A 20,050-nucleotide genomic window follows, 5' to 3' on the forward strand; every position below is an offset into this window, starting at 1 on the left:
GTGATGCGTGATAAGACTCTGGATGCAAGAATTTTATATGCCATAGTTTAATATCCCAGCAGGTCCAAAATACCGCAATCATATTGTTCCGCTGATTAAGAATACCTTTAGACCACTGAACTTCGCTGATTGCGATGAGCGATGGACCCCAAATATAATATTTTATATGTTACAACTAATTATCCCTGGCGGGTCCGCAATATTGCAATCGCAATGTTTTTCCGTTGACCATGAACCTGTAGCCCTTGCTGATTGCTATTTGCAATAGAACCGATAAGATATAGCCCATCGTGTGGCGAATTTCTCGCTCCGTTAGAAGATTTTGGAGCGGAAATGGGGTATTGGTCAGTTTTAGAGCATTTTGTGGAACAAATAGTGGGAGAACCAGGAGAATTCACAACTTCTTCAGTTCTTATCCAAATGGGATGGAAAAAGTGGCTAGATGGCCATTTTTTTTAGTATTCTAAACTCATTGAGACAAGTTTCAAGGGCATCTGAGCATTGTAAACACACCTCTGTTGTAATTTGAGCATAATAGAGAGGCCCAAGCCATTGGAAGCTGGACCAAGGAGACGTAGCCCAGAAGGGGTGAACTCTTTATCATGTCCTTGGTGTGTGTTGTATTTTTATGTTCTTTGTTGTTATTTTGCTACTGTTCAACATATGTTTTATGTTAAATTGTTTCTAACATTTACATAAGAAACTCTCATGGGAATGAATTAATTAAGTAAAAGTATTGAATCCTTGAGCACTTGATAAGCAAATGATAAGCATCTTAGGTTTTATTCTGAATGCAGAATTAGCACAACATTACTAATTTGCTCAATATCAAAACAAGTTGGCATCATAGCCCTCGTTTTTGCTTACTAGATTTTCTTTGTGAAAAAAGGATTTAATTGTTTGCAAGTTTATGTCATGCTTACAAGGTCAAAGCTCAAAAGAGGTGAAGGAACATTGGTTGAAAGCCCTGAAATTGGGTAAAGTGGAAGAAGAGCAAGGTTTCCAAAGTCTTCTAAACTAGTACATCCTCAAGTTTTAGAAGTTGCAGTTGAGTCTCCAAAGATCATGTCTCATGAAGGAGAACCTCTCATGACAAAAGATGAGAAGACCTTCAAAAAGGCTCTCTTTGATATGACAGAGATGGTGAAGGTCCTCTATGAAGAGAGGAACATCATATTGCAAGGAGAAAGCTCCAAGCCTCCCAAAGGATAAGGATCTTCAAGAGGAGGTAATGGAAATAGAGGTAATGGGAGTGGAGGAAAACCTCCACATTCTCCACCATCTTCTTCATCTTCTTCTTCGAAATCATCTTCACCCTCTTCCACTAATACCACCGCTACTTATACTCATCATCATTCTTCAAACGGAATTGGTAAATCACCTTTTCTAAAGCTTGATGTTAAATTCGAGTTGCCTATGTACAATGGTAAATTTAATGCAGAGAAGATGGATAACTGGATTTTTCAGTTGGAGGTGTATTGTAGAATTCAAAACCTTCAAGAGGATGATATCAAAATTCAATTGGCTTCATTGAGAATGGAGGGTGCAGCACTTGTATGGTGGGAATCAAGGACTCAAGATGAGATCAAAAAATGTGGTAAGATCTCTATTACTTGGTCTAATTTCATTACTGCTATAAAAATACAATTCTACCCTTTAGCTCATATGAAAAAAGATATCATGAATTGGAAAAATTTCAAACAGTGAAAATGTCAAAATGTGCAAGAGTATACTCAAGAGTTTAGGAAAAGAGCTCTTATTCTAGGAGTAGGCTTACAATCACAAGATACTTTTCTGAAATACATAGGAGGGTTGCATAGCTATCTCCGACATACCACTCTTATGTTTAGTCCCACTACTCTTGATGAGGTCTATGTTCAAGCTACACACCTTGAAGCAAGAGGGAAACATGTACAAGAAGAATCTAATAAGAAGCCATTTTAGAGTGATGAAAAAGGGAAGAAATTTAAAGGAAATCAGAAGAAAAATGTTTTTGTTAAGAAAGAAGGGGAGAAACCCATGTGCAAGAATTGTTCCAAAGAGGGTAATGATGAATAACATTGTTGGAAGCTTCATCCAAAATTACGACCAAAGAAATCTAACAATAAAGGGAAACAGAGGACAAACTCTGTTTCACAACAAGACTTGGGTTCTAACTCAGGTGATGAAATGAAGATTGTAGCCAAAATCACTAACGGGAAAGTCGTGGAAAAGACAAGAAAAGAGGAAGTTGTGGTGAGCACCACTGCAACAAATAACTCCAATAACGTTTCAAATGAGGAAAACATAATATAGTTGTTCCATATTAGAGTTATTTCCAAGCACACCAAGATTGATACGTTGTTTGACAGTGGATCTCATGCCAACTTAATTTCTACAATTTTGATCAAGAAATTGAATCTCGAAACCATGCCTCATCATAAACCGTATCCATTGGGTTAGATAACCAAGGAAGCCAATTTGCATGTCACAAGGAAATGCATTTTTAGGTTTTCAATTACTGCCAGTTTCATTGATGAAGTCGAATTAGATGTTATGCCATTGGATATTTCTAGGATTGTGTTGGGAAGCTCGAATATGTATGATAGGAAAGCCATTTTCCACCAATTTGAGAAAAAAATATCATTTGTTCAAAGAAGAAGCGGAGGATATTGTGAAAGCCCATCACAAAAAGCTTAGTTTGTCTTTAGCCAGCGTAGGGGAATGAAGCAACTAGTCAATTCCAGCAAGATTCTCATACTCCTTATGATCAAGCAGAAGAATGACATGGAGCATGAATCCTTTGTAGGCTATGACGTGAAGCTGAAAGCTGAATTGGTTGATGTGATCAATCAATATGGAGACATGTTTCAATAACCAAAGGGATTTCCACCAACAAGGGGAATTCAACACAAAATTTAGCTACAACAAGACTGTCCGCTCCCAAATATCGGTATCTATCGAATGTAAATTCTAGAAAGTTTAGAAATAAGAAACAAGTCTAGGAATTGTTAGATATAGGTGTGATTCATCCCTCAACTTCGCCATGTGGTTCACCAATTGTATTGGTACCCAATAAAGATGGAACCTAGCACATGTGTGTAGATTATCAATCTTTGAATAAAATTACAATAAAGAATCAATACCCACTGCCCATAATAGATGATTTGCTAGATCAGTTGAATAATGAAAAATATTTCACTAAATTAGACTTGAGAAGTGGATATCATCAAGTTAGAATAGCTGAGGAGGATATTTGGAAGACTGCTTTTAAAACCAAACATGGAGTATTTGAGTGGTTGGTTATGCCTTTCGGTCTTTGCAATGCTCCAACTAAACTCATGAGAGTTATGAATGGTGTTTTAAGATAATTTCTTGATGAGTTTTTAATTGTATATTTAGATGATATTTTGATATTCAACAAATCACAAGAAGAGCATGTCAATCATGTGAGGAAAGTTTTGGATATCATGAAAGAGAAAAGTTATTTCTGAAGATGTGTAAATGTGAATTCGGAAAAAATTCCTTAGTGTATTTAGGCCACATAGTTGGAGGAGGTGAGCTGAAGATTGACCCCTCTAAAGTTTCAATCATTATGAATTGGCCAATACCCAAATCAGTCACAAAAGTAAGGAGTTTTCTGGGAGCAGCACAGTATTGGAGTAATTGCATTGCCAATTTCTCTTCCATAGCAGCTCCACTACATGCTTTGACAAGCATAAAGGTTGTCTTCGAGTGGGGAGGAAACAACAAAAAGCATTCAATGCTTTGAAACAAAAGATTAGTTCAGCCCTATTTTTAGCATTTATGGACTTGAAAAAACCCCTTTGAAATACAAATAGATGCAAGTGACTACGCCATGGGTGCAGTTATTTTACATCATGGTAAGCCCATTTCATTTCATACTAAGATTTTTAATGGTGTTGTTATTAATTATCCTACGTATGATAAAGAGCTTTATGCATTAGTGCAAAGTGTGAAGAAATGTAAGCATTACTTGATGGGAAAAGAAACCATTATTCACACCGACCATCAACCTTTGCAATGTCTACAATCTCAAACAAAATTGTAGCAATCAAGGCACTTTCTTTGGATGGGATTCTTACAACAATTCCACTTGGTAATTAGGTACAAGAGAGGTATTTATAACAAAGTTGTTGATATGCTTTCTAGACCAACTATTAATGTAGCCATTTTACTCAAGAATCATTATGTTATGCCTAAAAGTTATGTTGAACAATACGCACAAGATGCTGACTTTCAAGAGGTATATTTAAACTTGAGTCAAGGCCACCAAGTTGAGGAATTAGACTACCATGTTCATGATAATCTGTTGTATCATTTGGGAAAACTTTTTGTTCCATAGGGAGAGAGAGTAAATGTCACAAGGGAAGCACACACTTCTCTTATTACCGTACATTTCGGTGTAAGTAAAATAGTGGAAAATCTTTAGAGGTATTTTTCTTGGCCTCATATGCTTGAAAGTGTGTCATGTTTTATCAGAGGTTGTTCATTGTGTGCAGTCAGTAAGCCTAGTAATAGGAAACTAGGATTATACATACCACTTCTAGTGCCTTCATGACCATGGGAAAATGTTTCTATGGATTTTGTAGGAGATCTTCCTTTATCAAGCAAAGGTCATGATTATTTGTATGTAGTTGTGGATAGGTTCAGCAAGATGTGCATATTATGCCTTGTAAAAAACAAATTACAGCTGAAAAAACATCTCAAGTTTTATTTCAAAATGTATGGGTTCATTTTGGATTGCCTACTTCAATTGTAAGTGATCATGATTCTCGATTTGTTGGGAATTTTTGGTCAATTTTATGGAACTTGATGGACACCAAGTTGAATAAAAGTACAACCTTTCATTCTCAAATAGATGGTAAAACTGAAGTAGTTAACAGGAAAGTTATTTGATGCATAAAATAACAAAATGTGATGGATCCAGAAGATATAACCACACAGGAAAGTTATTCATTTGCTAAGATGGTATTGCAGCAAACATCCTAAGTTGTGGGATGAACATTTTCATTATATTCAGCATGCTTACAACTAAGAAAAACACTCTTCTACTCTAATTTTGACTTTTGAGGCATGTATTGGTTATTTGCTTAAATTTCCTTTGGTTTCATGTTTGCAAAAGATATAACTGTAGATGGACATAGTGACATAGAAAGAGAAAAGAAATTCATTGAGCGAATTCAGTTGATTCACCAAATAGTTCAAGTATAACTAGAAAAGAGTCGAGGCAAGTACAAGATAAGGCATGATAAACATCATATCGATCATCAGTTCCAAGTAGGTGATGAAGTTTGGCTATACATTAGCAAGGAAAGGCTTCAAGGTGAAGGTAAAAATTTGAAACCAATTCGTTATGGTCATTTAAAATTCTAGAAAAGATTGGTAATAATGCTTTCAAGCTTGATTTGCCTTCATATATTCAAATCTATTACGTTGTTAATGTTGAAAATTTGAGATTGTATGAACCTCCTTTGATTGAATATCAAGGAGAGAATGTTCAAATTCCATCTATTGAAGAATTTTCTCCATAATTCCTTGATGTGCTTTAGCATGACACTATACTTGATAGAAGGACTAGGACAACAAAAAGGGGAAGTATTGATTATCTTTAGGTGGGTCTCAAAGGTACACATCCATCAAAGGCCAAATAGATTGAAGTGGGAAGGTGAGGGAATAGTACCCTCATCTATTCAATAACTGAATATAAATATTTTTGGGTCCAAAAGGCTTCTAGTGGAGAGGAGTGATCAGGTGCTCAGAATTATGCTCAAAAATCAAAGTTTATGAATATTGTCAAACTCAGCTTCATATTGAAGAGCTCGTCATTTTAAATCCAACAGTGTGAACGACACTCAAATCTGAGATTGTACGTAGAAGTTAGAGTAAGTCAAAGTTCAAGTTTGACTTGTATATGTGGCAGGATTGGATGACATCGCAAGGGTCCCAACGAATGGGGAAGCACCAAGTGACAGGTTACCACTAGGCCCCACATATCGTATATCTGGTAAAACAAATGATGCGGGACAAGAATCAGCCACCAGCAGGTTGGGTTGTGATTTGCAATAATCACATATCACACCCAAAACCCTATTGTTATTGTTGTTACCATTGATAAAGTTTCGATTGCGATGACTTCCCGGACGTGACACTTTATTGTTGATGAGCACCAGTATTTCAGCAAGGATGCTACAACTCCTGGGACTGTCGAATTTACTTCATCAACCCGACATTCGTACAAACTTGGAGATGACATTGATGTATACACAAATAGATGTAATTGTTCTAATCTTTTTCACTGTTGAGTTGGGGTGATAGACCACTAAGGTTTCTCAAACCAACCTTCTATTGACTAGAAGAAGTCTGATTACCAACTAGAGAGGGGAAATTTACCCTAATTGGGAGAAAAGAAATGTTGCCTATTGCAAGAATGAAAGACTAAGAAAATGATCACAAAATAACATGAAATCCTCTATCTACTTGCTAACATACCTTGCTTGCAAAAGAACCCTACTTTAACACATGTGAGGTTTTAACTAATCTAAGCATGAAATCAGATCTAGGGAGTACTAACAACTCTGTGCATGAATAAATATAAAAGAACTCCTTTGTTTTTATATTTTTGTTTTAAAAATGTAAATGCTAATCTTTCATTATTCTTTCCTAGGGGAGAGAGGTGTGGAGGAAGAGGGTTACAATGGTTTTGATGGCTTGGAGGTCAATTAGGGGCCTTATCCTAGCTTCAGTAATGATTTTTCTCAATTCGGGCTCAAAACAGGCTACTATAGGTTTTCCTACAGGATCCCCTATTTTACTACAGGAACAGGTCGAAAGCTTAGGGAGTGGCCTAGAAGGTGGAATGGAGCTTGGAAAGAGTGAATAAGGAGGGAATAAATCATGCAAGTGGTAGGCACTACTCAAAACTCAAGCAAAAGCTTTAAGATGGTTGGATTTTCTCAATGGAAATGACAAGTTTTCCTTATAAAACAAGAATTCAAATTGAGGCCTTAGTGATTTTTGGCAATCATAGGTGGATATCGATTGGATGAGGCTAGTGAGATGAGGTCTCCCCACAATGTAGAAACTCCTACAACAACACACATCATTGTTGGCATTTATATATAAATTCATTTAAAAATAAGAAGGGCTTATTCAAATAGAAGAAAACAGAGTTGTCACCATTTGTTTGCTAAGATCATGCACATAAGTGCTTGAAACCAATACAAAAATGCTATGAAACTAGTACAAAACCTAAGATATCATAAATGCTAGTCGCAGATTATTCTATGAAACTTAAAGATAATGACCTAATTAGTAGGAAACCCTAACAAGAATTCTATTTTTTGGGTTGTATGGGAAGTGTTCCTTAAGTCATGATCCCTGAAAGGGAGAAATGAGGTGAAAACCACTTGCTGTCAGCCTTTCTAGAATATCTCATTATCACTACGATGCTACTATTAGAACTATCCACAAATCGAAACAAACTAATTAACCCTACCAATACTTACAAATTAACAACACTAAAATTAGTTCAACAACTAACTATGAGTATAATCTAAGCATACATCTACAACAAGAGGAACCTCTGTTGCTCGGGTTGGGCCCTAACCCAAGAGCTTCAGCCCTCTGAGTCAACTGGATCAAGGGAATGTTGCTCATTTTCATTAAAATATCAAAAAATACACAAGAGTCCTAGGTTACAATGCTTCAACTCGAAAATTTTGCTTAGCTATCTTGAACAACAAATCTGAATCCTAATCAGGCTCTAGGCCTCTTTATTTATACAACTGAAGTTACCAACATCTTCCTTATATTTAGGGAGGCTTGTCTCCCAATCTTGAGATCATCTAGTCTTCAATTGTCATTGGCTTGGCTACTAATGAACCTCATGATTTGGCTGCTTGCAACTCCGATCTGATGAGATTTGATTGAGGAATATTCGAGTGAGTGAGAAGTTGAGGAGGGAGATCCTATCTCCTAGAATCCATCTTGGTTGTCTCATTCGATTTCTTGCACTTTAATTAGCCAAAATTTGCTCCAAAATATGCAATCAATGCACATTAGACCACTAGACATGACATCTCATCTTTACTCTTCTCATTAAGAAAAATATAATTAAAACATGTAAATAATTGTGAGAAAAGTTGATTTTAGTAAGCTGGAGGTGCATTGAGGTCCATATAATTTACCCTTTGATGAGAATCATCATCACCCCCTACTGAAAATGTTTCTCATCCTCTGAGCAACTCAATCTATGTCTATGTCTTCCATTGCTTTGGTGGCCTCCTTGACATTCTAGGCTTTTGTTGTAGTCTCCTCCTCTTGTGAATAAAACACTACATTCTTCTATATCTCCTCCCACTTCTTTCTTTCTTCTTCTTCCTTTCTTCCCTCTAACATAACTAAAAGCAATGGTGGGCTGAGTTTCAATCCAATCTAGTTGAATTTGGGACTCTTTCTGATGCATCCCTCATTCTATCAAGAGAATGATATTCTTTGAACTTTAGGTTGTAGGGTAAGGTATTGCATCTCCTTTGGCAGGCTTGTTGGCTCTCATCTCTTAGCAATCTCAGCATGTCTTCAAAATGAGTGACTGCTTGTTCTTTTACAGCAAGGTATCATGGTGCAAGCTTGGGATCATTTGCAATGAGGTTGTGGGTGTTGATGACAACCACTGATTTAGGCTATTCTACTCTGATGAAAAGGGGTTCTTCTTCTTCTCTTGCCAATACCCTTTTTATTTTTGTAGCTTTGGACTCCTCATGACTCATCCAATATGCCAAGTCCATTAGTTGTAATTCCCCTAGTTTTGGATTGGGGTCCCACACATTTAAATCTGTCAGAACCAAATTGTGTAGGTAGAATGAAGATATCTTTGCTCTATCCTCCAGGATGCTTTGGTCATAGAGGTCAATGAATTTCCTGTAGTCTTGGAAAGGCATAGTTCCTCTTTGTGCTAGGGTTTTTATTTGAATCTGCAACCATTGTTCTTTTAGGTATAAGGCATATGATTTTTCTGGCATCCTACATTGAATTGCCTCAGATAGACTTTCCATAGTTCCCAATTGGCCTTCCTTTTCCTGTAGCTTCTTTCTTAGCCATGTGTTCTCAGCCTCTAATTGAGATTTCACCATTTTTTCCCTGTCCCTTATGCTACTTAATTTTCGACCCATTTATTGTAGCTTCCCTTCCATGTGGGCTACATCGTCCACCCCTTTTGATTTAGCAATTTGCATCTGCAATGTGTTCTTGCTCTCTATTTTTCAAGTTCAAGGAATAGAGGAATGGAAAAATTTTGTGGTATCACCCTACCTCCTTCAATGAATCTGTAGTAGGAGCTGAGGTTTGGCTGTGGGCTAGGCTCGTTCAACTCCTGGGACTCTTCCTCTATAGTTTCTTGAGTAATTTCTACCTCTTTTCCTTCCCTTTTCCCTTGCAACATTTCTTGATCTTTTTCCTGTGTTTCCTGCAGCTTTGACAGGGTTTCCTGTAGGACCGTTTTTGCTTCCTATAGTTCTGTCTATGTTTCTTGTAGGATACCTTTCCCTTTTTATGGAGGGGTCAAAGGTTGTTTAACTTTTTTTTTTGAGGCCGACCTAGTGACAGGTCTCCTAACAAAGGTGATTGGTGACCTAGGAGAAACCTATTTTGATGTTTCTTCTTCTTCCTTCTTCTCTATAGGGACTACTTCCTTTTGTTCTTTTGGTGAGTCCTCTATGATAATTGGAATCTTGGTAGGGGTATGAGGTCTCCCCTATTTAATCCGGGTTCTCTTCCTTGTTCTGAAGTAAAGGGGTGTTTTCCTTTGTCTCTTTCCCTTTGATTTGACAGATGTACTTAGAGCAGTTAAAGTAGTTGTTGCCTCCTTTTCTGTAGGCTCTGGAGACACCCTTGGTGATTTCTCTTCTTCCCTGCTCTATTGTTCAAAATTTTGTTCATCCTTTTGTACTTCATCCTCTTTTTCATCCTCTTTTTCTTCATATTTTTCATCCTTTTTTTCTTCTTCTCCCTCACTAGGACTAGGGCTCCTGTCATACTCAATGGCTTGAATTTAATCTTCTTTTTTCATGTCTGAAAATTATGACCATGCAATAGGGATTCTCAAAATTGTTTAGAGCATCTTCCAGGATGAGTTTGATCAACCTATGATGTGCTACTTTTTTATGTTTCCCTTCTTGTACCTTGATCCTCATGTCTATTATTGATTGTAACAAAAAATAAGGTACACTAAGTCTGTTATGAGGAGGTTTCTCCCCTCCAAATCTTAGCTCATGGAGGAGTCTAAAGTGGTACCCATACACTACATTGTATTTGCCTTCATAGGAAGTATACTTGACGATGTGGTAACTTACTTCATTCCAAGGATATGGAATGCTCTCCCTTCTAGCCCCATTTTTGTCTTCAATTGGTTCTTCTCCTTCCAAGAAAAAACCCTTCTTGGCAAGAGTGATGTTAGTATTGTCCTCTTTTCTCCACTACAACCCTAGGAGGACTGTAGTTATCCTGCTAATACTCTCAGGGGTTATTTCTACTGACAAACCCTTCACTACAGTGGTGGAACTGACTCTAGTTAGAGGTATGAGTGACATTGCAATTTCTCTAGACACATCATCATTGTATCCCCTCAGTAGCTCAAAGAACCCCATTCATTGATGCCTTGTAAAGATTTCTATCACAGGAGGATGTTGGTGTATTCTGGTTGTGCTTGTGGGGTCTCTTTTGTTGAAACCTCCTGTCATATTTTCTGGAAATTGTTTGTCTAAATGAGGTTTGGGGGGCTATAGTTTAAGAAGTTTTTTAGGTGATGAGGTTTTAGAGTTTATCCTTCATTGATTTTCACATAAATCTGTCTACCTTTATGCATACTACAAATACTTGAAAGAAATGAGGATTTCTTCCTTTTTTTTCTCTACAAATGAGAAACACAAAAAGTATGGCACCTACCTTCCTTTGCTATGCTCTGATGATGAGAAATCTTGAGTTGATAGCCTGCAGTGTCCACTTACAACACTGTTTGATAATTCTCCCTGTATCCTGTAGGTTCCCTGTAGTTTCCTGTAGGTGCTCCTGTTTGCTATAAGTGCTGACTGTTTTCTGTAGGTGGTGATTGCAAGGAGGACAAGAGAAACTTTTTCCTTTGATGACTTCTCGAGGTTGCCTCTTCCCTCAGATTTTTGAAATAACCAATACTTCGCATGGGAGTCAGTGATTATTTCTATTTGTAGATGATTTCGTTGGGTGATGTGCTATCTGGACGAGTACGAATACCTCCATTTGGACTGTTGGTCCCACTACAAGTTCACTATATCACCTTACCTCGTAATCATCTCCCACTTCTATTCTCCATAACTTAAACAATTTTTCGATTCATTCCCCTCTTTTTTCTTATGTGACCTTGCCACGTGCGCAGTTGACTAACCTTTTTTCTTCTTGTTATTTGACTGAGGGTGGCCAAGTTAATTGACCACCTTCGCTTATAAAATCAACATCCTACATATTCCTACAGTTTAATCATATTCGTACCTATGAGGGAGAATTGGTGATATGACATACCTGTTGGTCCTTTGCCTTGCTGATGCATGCTGGAGAGTGGTGCCAACTTGTTGTTCTTGACCTAGTCACATGTTCTCAACTGTTTTGTTTCTTTTTTTTGTTTGTTCATGGTTTGTTCCTTTGATGATGTACAGGTGCTAGATTTTGTTGGTGTTGGGCTTCTTATTGGTGTTGGGCTCTGGAGGAGCTTCCTTATTCTTGTAGTCCTTGTGTTGAAAGTGGGTTGGAGTTGTTGTGGTCTTTTTTTGTGGAATAGGCTGCTACAAGATTTCCTACAAGATGTCTTGTAGTTGCCTTTTTCTTGAACTTCCACATCTTTTCTCTGCGCTGAAGTTGAATGGGTATTGGAATGATTGGAAGATTTGGTTATGGAGTGGCAAGTGAGGTAGGCTGTTGTTGGCATGCCCCTTTTTGATGTTCTTTTTCTTCTCCATTTTTTAACATTTTATAACTTGATTTTTTCTGATGGACACAGGGGTGACATGGTCATGAAGAGTGTTGGCTGAGGTGTGGTGAGGCCAATGACTCTTTTCATATACTAAATAGTTCTATTTCACCATTTTTCCACTAGACTTCCCTTCCTGTACTTTTTCAAGACCTCCTGTAATACCTACAGGAAACTCCTATAGTAATTACAGGAAATCCTATAGAAACAGAGAATTTCTTGGAATTGGTATCTAGAGTTGAGTATGGATGGAAGAACATAGGGATTATGGAGGAGATGAAATGGATGAATAAAAGCATAGTGTGTTGTAGGGCTTGTTTTCCTCTGTATCGTGTGCTTATCATCTTCTTCCAAACCTACAAAAACAGAATTGTTATGAGTGGCAGGTGTGAGGTCCTTGTCATTATTTTTGTATGTTTTTTTCCTTTTTTTTTGAAAGACAACTGGATTGCCTCAAAGGAGGTTTTCATCCTTGTTTCCTGCCCTGAGCACCTCAAAAGTGGTTTTCACCCATAGATATTTTTTAATTTTATTTTTTCAATAATCTTGGGTTGGCTCAAGAGGTTTTCACCCCAAAAGTTGGACTCAGGTGCCTCATGGAGCTTTTCACCTGGGTCTCTTTATTTTTTCTTTTTTCTTTTTCTTTTTTTCTAAGAACCTGGTGAGGTGGAAGCCGAGACTCGTTCAATCACCATCACTGCCTTGCTAATGCTATTGATAAATTCCTACTTTGATAAGTGATTTTTGTAGAATTTTAACTTGTACCCATTGACAAGCAAAGTGACACCTTCTGCATCGATGGTTCAATGGACAATAGGGCTTTCTTCCCATAGGCCAGCTCATAAGGAGTGAAGCCAGTGGTGGTCTTCCAAGTAGTATTGTTGGCCCAAGTTTCCTCCACCAATATATCTACCCAATCCTTTCTGCTACTACTAATCACTTTGATTAGAATGCTTTCGCATGCTCGGTTGGTTACTTCCACTTTTCCATTATCCTGTGGGTGGTAAGGAGTGGACTTTCTATGCTTGATCTTATGCTGACTTAACAAATTCTCAATCATGTGGGATGTAAATTAATTTCCTTGATCAATGACCAACTCTCTAGGGTATCCCAACTTATAAAAAACATTCTCCCTCAATAATTCAGCCATTGTTTCTTCTGTGGCTACCTTGACAGCTTTGGCTTCAACACGCTTTGTTAAGTATTTGGTGCACACAAGGATGTACTTCTTCTGTTTGTATGGAGGGTCAATGGGCCCGATGAAATCCATGCCCCACTTGTCAAATGGCTCGAAATTCACTTGAGGTTACATAGGCATTTCATCCTTGGGGGTAGGTTTCCCCATCCTTTAGCACCGATCACACTGGCTGGTATACCTTTTTACATCTTGGTGGAGAGTGGGCCAGTAATAGCTAGCTTGTAGTACCTTGAATGTTGTTCTTTTGGCTGCAAAATGACCTCCACAAGGCCCATCATGACAAGCCAGAAGGATGTCAAAAAATTCCTCCTCCCTGACACATCTTCTCATAATTTGATTTGGACCCATCTTGAAGAGATTGCCCCCAATCCAAGTGAATGGGGTGATTTTTCTTATGATTATGCTCTTTTACTTGGAAGAAAAATTTGGATGGAATTGTGCAAATACCAAGTGGTTTGATATGTCAGCAAACCATGGAGAGAGAACTAAAATGGTGAATAAATGTTCATCTGGTAGCTAATCATCAACCATTCCTTCCTCACCTACAGGCAAAGTTAATCTGGATTTAAAATCTGCAACTACATTCTCTTTGCCAGGCTTATCAATAATAGTTATATCAAATTGTTGTAATAAAAGTAACCATCTAATAATTCGGGCATTTACATGAGGTTTGTTCATCAAATATTTAATTGCAACATGGTCGATATGTACAAATGTTTGGAAACTAGTAATGTAATGCCTAAATTTATTCAATGAATGGACAACATCTTGGAGCTCTTTTTCAGTTACTGTGTAGTTTAAATCAGCTTTCGACAGATTCTTACTGATGAAGTAAATGGCATAAGGTAGCTTGTCATATATCTGACCTAGAGTTGCTCCTATAGCTTTGTGAGAGGCATCAACATGAATGTGAAAAGGAAGAGCCCAATTTCAACCTCAGAGAATAGGTGCAGTAGTCAACTTGTCCTTTAGGGTTTCTAGGGCCTCTTGCCAACTTTCTGACCATAAAAATTTGGAGTCTTTGGTCAATAATCCAAATAAGGGAGAGGCTACCTTGTTGAAATATTTTATAAATCTCCTATAATATCCGGATAACCCTAAGAAACTTCTGACATCCCTCTACTTCTATGGAGTAGGGACCCTTTTTATGATGGCTATCTTATTTGGGTCTACTTGCAGTCCTTCCTGGGATATTGAGTGACCTAGAACAGTCCCTGCAGTCATTAAGAATTCACATTTTTCGGGACTAAGGGATAAGTTCATTTCAATGCATTTGTTTAACACCTTTCCTAGGTTAGAGAGAGCCTCCTAGAAATCACACCCATAGGGGGTGAAATCATCCATATAAATTTCTACTGCATCATGGACTAGCTCTGCAAAGATGCTCAAGACTGCTCTTTGGAAAGTGGCAGGGGCATTGCATAAACCAAAAGGAAGGACCCTATAAGAAAAAGTACCCCAAGGACAGGTGAAGGTGGTTTTATCCTGGTCCTCTAGGCTGATTTGGATTTGATTGTAACCGCTGAATCCATCCAAGAAAGAGAAGAACTTCTTTCCTACTAGACCATCTAATACTTGGTCAATGAAAGGTAGAGGGAAATGGTCCTTCTTTGTGGCTTTGTTTAGCTCTCGGTAATCCACACAGATCCTCCACTTTCCATTTTTCTTTGGAACCAGCACTAGAGGAGACACCCACTCGCTGTCTGAGACTGGGTAAATGAATCCTCCATCCAACAACTTATGTGGTTCCTCTTTGACTATATATTTGAGGGTTGGATTCATTCTCCTTTGGGGTTGGCAGACTGGTTTGCAACCTTCCTTGATGTAGATGTGGTGATTACACACCGAAGGGTGCACTCCCTTCATTTCTTTGTAATTATAAGAAAATGCATCCAAATGCTCTCTTAGCATGTTACATAACTCCTCTTCCTGGTGTACAGAGAGAGGGGTTGATTTTCAATGCTCTTTCATTACTGAATTCTATCATCTTGACACAAGTAGGGTTTGTGCTAGTTGAGCATAGATCAATCTGATAGTTTTCTTTGGCTTCCTTCACTACTTCCTCCAGAGACATGGTGTTGGGAGATTGATTTTAGAGGATGTGCTCAATCAATCATCTTCATCAGGCTGCCCCCCTCCTATGGTAGTTTCTAGGGTATAGATTTGGGAAGAGTAGACTTCGTCTCCTTCCTCGTCTTCTAGACATAAAGGTAAGTCATGCTCTAGAGATGGTTGAGAAGGAGGGTACAAGATCAATTGTTTGGACAGATGCCCATTTTTGATGGTCATATTTCCAACCCTGCAACTTATGTAGGCATCAACACTGGCTAACCAAGGCCTCCCAAGGATGAGAGGATAACCATTTAATTTGGTCTTAGGCTGGAGAACTAAGAAGTCAATAGGGTATTCCCAGGAATCAATGGAGACCATCAGATCATCAACAATTCCCTCAAGAGCTACTATGGATCAGTCTACAATCTGCAAGATCGTCGTGGTCTTCCCTAATGATCCCTGGAGATTCAACTTGAGCATAGTGTCCTTAGTCACCACATAGATGGCAGCCCCAATATCAATCAAGGTATGGGGAACAATGGTGCCATCGATGTGTACATCTACTATAGGAATCCCAAGATCTAGATACTTTGGGAAAAATACACGCCCTAACATTAAGTCAGACAACTATCCAATGACATTAATGGTAGGGGTGTCTTCTTTTGTCTTCCTGGATTTTTGAAACACTTCTCTTTGATCAACTTGTTGTAGATAGGGACATATTTGATAGCTTGGAGAAGCGAGATTTTGACACACATAATTTTCAACTCACCTAGAAGTTCAGTCTCTTCTGGGGTGTGTTGGACTGGATGGGTTAACCTTTCAAGAAAGGGGGGTGGATTCACTCTAGGTACACTTTCCTCTCCTTCCCTCTCACTCTCCCTAGGTGGAGATGGAGGTTGGTTATCCAGGAGCACTCTACCAAACCTAAGGTTAATTTCATGAATTTCCACAGCATAGGTAGGGTAGGATGTTTCTCCATTGTAGACCTGGTGTGCTTGTCTATTGTTCAGGTTTGGGTTTGGTTGGGCAGGCATCTGAGGTTTTTTAGTTGGAGTAGGGTGTAGGATCTATGGTTGAGATGGAGGTGAAGGAAATAGAGCTGGATCTTGGTTGTATGGGGGCCTCCACCCTTGGGGTGGTGCATTCCACTTAGGTTGTGGAGGAGTATATGGTTGAAATGGTTGGTTGGCCAATTGGGAATGGTATTGAGGTGTAAAATACTAGGGAGAATGTGTAGACCAGGAAGGATGAGAAGGGGGGTACCAAGGGGGAATGGATGTGTTTTGATTAGGGTTGTAATATGAATAAGATGAGCCTTGCATGCCTTGTTGGTATGGCCGACATCCATGAGGCCTCCTTTGATTTATATAGCAGATTTTTTCAGTCACCCCTTAGGTTACCTGATACACAACTTTTAATCCAGGAAGAGAAGGGCACTTGTCTATGGAGTGGTTTTCCTCAAAAACCAAGAAAATTTCTATAAGGTTCAATGTACATTAATTCCTAGGGTGCCTCCTTGTGCATCTAGGGTAGAATATGGTTAATGCTCTCTCTGATTCCTCCTGCTTCCTTTTGATCTACATAGTGTCCATTTGCAGAGAAAGGTTTTGCAACATTTCACTCTTAAATTCTTCTAATATATTCCCAATTTCACTTTTTATGGATGTATTGGAAGAGGATGAATTGGCCACTGCTTGACTAGCCCTACCCTTCTTTCTAGCTGCCCTAGAATGATTCTTGAAAATTGTCTTGATATCATCATAGGGTAACTGGTAGATGTCCCCTCCTGACAACAAGTTTAGGGTTTCTGGGAGATCTTCCCTGATCCCCCTAAGAAGGACTAACTTAAGTGATTCAGGATCAAGGGTACACCTAGCCCTTTTGTAGCTGAGTTGGAATCTTTCCTCATAATCCTCTAAGGACTCATCATGTCCCAAGGTCATTCTAAAAATTTCCTCTTTGGCATCTTTGGACCTATAGTAGTCCCTATACTTGTTGTTGAAAGCTTGTTGCATCCGATTCCAAGCGGTGACACTATGCCCAGGTAAACCCATGAACCAGTGCAGGGTTGCATCATTGAGATTGGATGGGAATAATTTCAACTTCTAATCATCAAAGGTGTAATCATAAGTTCTACATATGACAGAAAATTCAAACAAAAAAGTATATGGATCTTCTGAGGTCAAGCCATGGAAGTGAGGAAGAGAAGAGGGGCTTATGTTTTTCATCTTAGCATCCCCATTAGTTTGTCTAATGGGAAAGCACCTGCAACTATTTCCCTGTCTCCCCTTCCATTTCTATTTTCAGCCATTGTGTCAGTTGGTGGGATGATTTCTTCTTCTTCCCCTAGAGGCTCTTCAAAAATATCTGGTTGTTCACCTAAGGGGTCCTCTAACTCATAGCCACCAAAGAAGAGGGAGGTTGGTTGTTTGAAGTGGTGGGGGTATTTGGAATAAATTTTCCTAAGTTATCCCTATTCCTACGAGGCATGAAAGGAGTGTTTTTTTTTAGAGTTTTAAACTGCTTGCAGAATTGAAAGAAAACAAAACTAAATTGCAACTATTTGCTAAATGGAACTAATTGTAGAATGAAAGAGATAAGAAAAGGAATACAGAAAGCATAAATCAAATCTACTCAGAAAGATCCCCGGCAATTGCGCCACAAAGTGATGAGCACCAGTATTGCAGCAAGGATGCAACAACTCCTGGGGCAACTGACTTTACTTCATCAACCTGAGGTTCGAACAAACTTAGAGGTGATAGTGTTATATACATAAATAGATGTAATTGATCTACTCTTTGTCACTATTGAGCTAGGGTGATAGACCACTAGGGTTTCTCAAAACGACCTTATATTGACTAGAAGAAGTCTGATTACCAACTGGAGAGGGGAAATTTACCCTAATTAGGAGAAAAGAAATGTTTCTTATTGCAAGAATGAAAGACTGAGAAAATGCTTGCAAAAATAACATGAAATCCTCTATCTACTTGCTAACATACCTTGCTTGCAAAATAACCCTACTTTAACATATGTGAGTTTTTAACTAATCTAAGGATGAAATCTGATCTATGGAGTACTAACTATTGTGTGCAGGAATAAATATAAAAGAACTCCCTTTTTTAATATTTTTGCTTGAAAAATGTAAATGCTAATCTTTCCATGTTCTTTGGTAGGGGAGACAGATGTGGAGGAAGAGGGGTACAATGGTTTTGATGGCTTCGAGGTCAAGTAGGGGCCTAATCCTGGCTTCAGTGATGATTTTTATCAATTCGGGCTCAAAACGGGCTGCTACAAGTTTTCCTACAAGATGTCTACATGATGTACTAGTTCTCCTACATGATCCCTTATTTTACTACAGGAACATGCTGAAAGCTTAGGGAGCAGTCTAGAAGGTTGAATGGAGCTTGGAAAAGGTGAAAAAGGAGGGAATAGGGCATGGAAGTGGTAGGCACTGCTTAGAAATCAAGAAAAAGATTTAAGATGGTTGGATTTTCTTAATGGAAATAACAAGTTTTCCTTATAAAACAAGAATTCAAATTGAGGCCTTAGTGACTTTTGGCAATCATAGTTGGATATGGATTGGATGAGGATAATGAGATGAGGTCTCTCTACAATGTAGAAACTCCTACAACAACACACATCATTGTTGGCATTTATACATAAATTCATTTAAAAATAAGAAGGGCTTATTCAAATAGAAGAAAACAAATTTGTCACTATTTTTTTGCTAAGTTAATGCATGGAAGTGCTTGAAACCAATACAAAAGCACTATGAAACCAGTACAATACCTAAGAGATCAGAAATTCCAGTTGCAACTTATCCTATGAAACTGAAAGATAATGACCTATTTAGAAGGAAACCCTAGATTGCGCAAAAAGAAAGAATTCTATTTTTTGGGTTGTATGAGAAGTGTTCCTCAAGCCATGATCCCTGAAAGGGAGAAATGAGGTGAAAACCAATTTTTGTCAAACTTTATGGAATATCTCCTTGTCACTATGATGCTACTGTTAGAACCATCCACAAATGGAAGCAAACTAATTAACCCTACCAATACTTGCAAATTAACAACACCAAAATCAGTTCAACAAATGACTCTGAGTATAATCTAAGCATACATCTACAACAAGAGGAACCTCTGTTACTTGGATTGGGCCCTCACCCGAGATTCATCCCTCTGAGTCAACTCAGTGCTCGATCAAGGGAATGTTGCTCATTTTTATTAAAATATCATAAATACACAAGAGTACTAGGTTACAATGCTTTAATTCGAAAATGCTGCTTAGCTATCTTAAACAAAAAATCTGAATCCTAATGAGGCTCTAGGCCTCTTTATTTATACAACTATACCAACAACTTCCTTAAATTTAGGGAGGCTTGGCTCCTAATCTCGAGATCAACTAGTCTCCAACTGTCATTGGCTTGGCTGCCAATGAACCTCATGACTCGGCTGCTTGCAACTCCGAGCTGATGAGATTTGATTGAGGAATCTTCGAGTGAGTGAGGAGTTAAGGAGGTAGATCCTATCTCTTAGAATCCCTCTTGCCTATTTCATCGATTTCTTGCACTTTAATTAGTGAAAAAAATTCTCCAAAACCTGCAATCAATGCACATTAGGCCACTAGATATGACATCTCATCTTTACTCTTCTCATTAAGAAAAACGTAATTAAAACATGTAAAGAATTATGAGAAAAGTTGATTTTAGTAAGCTAAAGGTGCATTAAGTTCCATATAATTTACCCATTGATGAGCCTTATCAATTGTGTTGCAGTTTAAGTCCTAGTAGGTCTACGATATCG

The sequence above is a fragment of the Pinus tabuliformis genome, chromosome 3_2, assembly GCF_031772625.1.
Source record: "Pinus tabuliformis cultivar Carrire ecotype Pingquan chromosome 3_2, CPIR1, whole genome shotgun sequence".
In the NCBI taxonomy this organism is placed as follows: Eukaryota; Viridiplantae; Streptophyta; class Pinopsida; order Pinales; family Pinaceae; genus Pinus; species Pinus tabuliformis.